Below are 3,764 nucleotides of genomic sequence, written 5' to 3' on the forward strand. Positions count from 1 at the left end.
CCCGCCCCCCTGGGCGGGGCCCGGCCTGGCTCCTCCTCGGGCGCGGCGCGGGGGCCGAGGCCCGGGGGGGCGGGACGGGCCGGGGCCGGGGCGCTGCGCGGGGCGGGCGGGCGGGCAGGGGGCTGCGGGGCTGGCCTCCAAAGAGAAGAGGGGGTTGGACGGGCCCAAGGCGGGGCGGGGGGCAAAGGGCTTCTGGCCCTGCCCCTCCGCCTCCGCGGTGCCCCCGACACCGCCCTGGGGCCTGGCCCTGTCTCGGCCCTTCGGCCGCGCTCGGCCTGGCCCCAAGGGGGGTCGCCCCTCCAGGAGCCCGCCCTGCCCAGCCCTGTAATAGCCCTGAGCGCCCGGGGGGGACGGGACCGCCCGGGTGGGGGGCTGGAGGGGTCCGGGGTGGGGAGACGGGACCGCCCGGGAGAGGGGCGGGTGGGGGCTGGAGGGGTCCGGGGTGGGGAGACGGGACCGCCCGGGAGGGAGGGGGGTGGGGGCTGGAGGGGTCCGGGGTGGGGAGACGGGACCGCCCGGGAGGGGGGGTGGGTGGGGGGCTGGAGGGGTCCGGGGTGGGGAGACGGGACCGCCCGGGAGGGGGGGTGGGTGGGGGGCTGGAGGGGTCCGGGGTGGGGAGACGGGACCGCCCGGGAGGGGGGGTGGGTGGGGGGCTGGAGGGGTCCGGGGTGGGGAGATGGGACCGCCCGGGAGAGGGGCGGGTGGGGGGCTGGAGGGGTCCGGGGTGGGGAGACGGGAGAAGCAGCGGGTACAGAGGAGGGACATGCTGAGTCTGGGCTGCTGTCTAATCGACTGCTTTGAGAGCATCAGGGTGCTGTTTCCAAGCGCTCCTGGAGGAGGGTCCGTGGAAAGCTTGAGGATGAGGAGGAAGGGTCCTGGTCCCCAGCGGGATTTTGTGTAAGTGTCACTCATGGTGAAACACAGAGACATACAGACAGGAGGGTGTGCATACATCTGTACGTGCACGCACACACAAGTGAGCACACAGCACTGCTGGATCAGACAGAGAAAGTCAATACATTCGGTGTCGCGGGGATGGTAGAGGTACTAGGAATACCTTGATTTAACGAAGTAAAATATGTATTTCATTTATTCATATTTATAAACATTTTAAGTGCCTTTCCCATGCTTTGTGCACTCATCCTATAAATTAAAATATACAATACAAGATAAAATATAAAGGACTGCATACATAAATAGATATCTACTCCACCAGCATCCCTCTCAAAAAAGCTGGGGGAAAAGAGAGTAAAATACACATTGCAGAATTTCTGGCCTGTGTATAGAAGAACATTATAAAAAATTATAATATAGATGTATTTCCCAGCTGTTCCATTTCGTATCCGCTGGCATGAAACATATCTCAGCTATCCAATCGTTTAAACATAGTTTTGGGGAAAAAAGACTTTCTTGGGGCTGAGGTGGGAGAGCTTGTATATCTTCATTTTTACATACTGTAAAGCTGCCCTAGTTTTATTTGTAAATGCTAATGGTTAAACTGCTATGGCTAGTACATAGCAGCAAAACGCACTGTTATTAAATGAGTACTTGTGGCAGGTTTCAGAGTAGCAGCCGTGTTAGTCTGTATTCCCAAAAAGAAAAGGAGTACTTGTGGCACCTTAGAGACTAACAAATTTATTTGAGCATAAGCTTTCGTGAGCTACAGCTCATGCTCAGATAAATTGGTTAGTCTCTAAGGTGCCACAAGTACTCCTTTTCTTTTTGCGAATACAGACTAACACGGCCGTTACTCTGAAACCAATAAATAGTGTGTAATAAGCGTGTCATAAAAACAAATTTTATATTTCCAGGATCACTGCTTTTATCATTTATACTCAGGTAAAGGAGAAAATCCCTGGAAATACTCATTTTTAGGAGGGGGTTTGCGAGACTTGGCATTTTAGTGAAAGGGGTTCACAGGTTGTTAAAGTTTGGGAACCACTGAGTTAGAGGGAGAGGGCCAGTCTGAGAATACAAAAAGGTTGTTTACACGTTGCCTGGCTGTAAGCGCAACCTAGTGATCACATATTCAAATGAAGACACTCAAGGCCCTGAATAATGGACCCCATTGGGACACAATGCAAAGGAAAACAATTTTGTCTTGGAGGCTGCCAATTTATTATAAAATGAAGCTCTGGCTGCTGCAGTTGAGCCATAACAGTTAATCATTCTTGCATCAGACAGGACTGTACCTTCAGCTGCTGATTCTGCTGGCTTGCTCAGCTGATTGTATTTCTCATTCCACCAGTCCCTTTTCAGGAGGAAACACTGTGCTCTTTCTGGTTTGGTGCTGGGTCCCCTGTCCCCATCTCCTGCTTCTTTGTCTGTATTCACTCACTAACAATAGGAGAAAAGAGAAGCCATTCACTGCATACCAGCTGCTGTGTTGCAGAGTCGCTGTTACGCAGAGGGCCACATGAAAGGGTTGTAGTCCTGTGTGCAATATAGATCAGTGGGACATTAGGCACTCACCAGGACCACGTGTGGCCCAGAGATGTGCTGTGGACAGACTGGCTTTATAGCATCCTGCTTTTTAAATTTGAGAGGAATCTCTGTGCTCATGAAAGTCAGTGATGAATAGCGCTGGTTAGAGTCATGCATAGCGCAGGAAGGTGCAGTGTAAGGTTCTACCACACAACTTGGCCAGTGCATATTAATCCTGATGCTAAGCACCTCCGTCTGTTCCAGTCTGGGGATCCGCACACGTGCACGCTGCGCTAGTGGGTACATGTACCGGGTGCCATGAATTAATTGAAAAGGTGGCTGCCAGCCCAAGCTTTTGAAGCCAAAGCAATTTAGAAATCATAGCAAATCTTGATTTCAGGGTTTCAGCTAGTCACTTTGCTCATGGCATGGATTCTTTGTGTTCATACAACAAACCTGCATGGCAGCCTCACAGGGTACCATGCTCTATGTGCCAACTGCCTGCCACCCCCAAAGCAAATGAGCACTTCAGAGAGTGATCTCTAATCAATGCCATAAGACATTTCTTTAACTTTTATTTTTCAAAGTCTCTTGCATGCACTGTGTTTTATCGTTACAACCTAGTGCCTTAACATGAATAGGATTGTGTATATTTCTAAACAGATAGTGCTTTTTGAAAAAGAAGGTAAATTGGAAGGGTTTTGTCTTTGTAGAAAGACTGAAAGTGCTTTTTACTTGAGCTTCTGTTTCCAGGAGTGGACAGGGTTGTTGTATGGGTGGCAAAGGCCCCATCCCTGTAGAGATTCATGTAGATTAGTAGCCCATTCTGGCCTCGCCGGCTGTGGTTGTAACAGCAGCACTTGACCGAGTGTTCCACTGTTTGAATTCCTTGTGATAACGATTGTACATTTCCATACTGTCTTTCATTTAGAAGGATCACAAAGTGCCTTACAAACACATACGCAGAGATCACGTAACTTACCTCTGTAGTGCAACATGACAGTGCACTCGAGCAGTTTTAAGGCAAGAAGTGAAGAATACAGTCCGGTTGAACTGAAGAGGAATTTAAGACGGCAGAATATAATGACCAGAGTAGGACAAGGACACTGGGGATAATTCTTCTGAAAAGTGCTACGGAAGGATCAGTTTTATGTTTTGTCTGAAAGACAGATCGCTACCTCCAATAGCACAGCACTCCTATGTTCTGTTGGCCACTCATTCAATAGCCAAAAGCACCTTCTATTGTACCATTGCCAGTTTGGTGTGTTCCTTACAGGACTCCCCTCCAAGTGCTGACCCAGATTGACCCCACTTAGTTTGTGAGAGTTGTGGAGGCTAGA

This window comes from Caretta caretta, chromosome 26 (assembly GCF_965140235.1).
Source record: "Caretta caretta isolate rCarCar2 chromosome 26, rCarCar1.hap1, whole genome shotgun sequence".
NCBI lineage: Eukaryota > Metazoa > Chordata > Testudines > Cheloniidae > Caretta > Caretta caretta.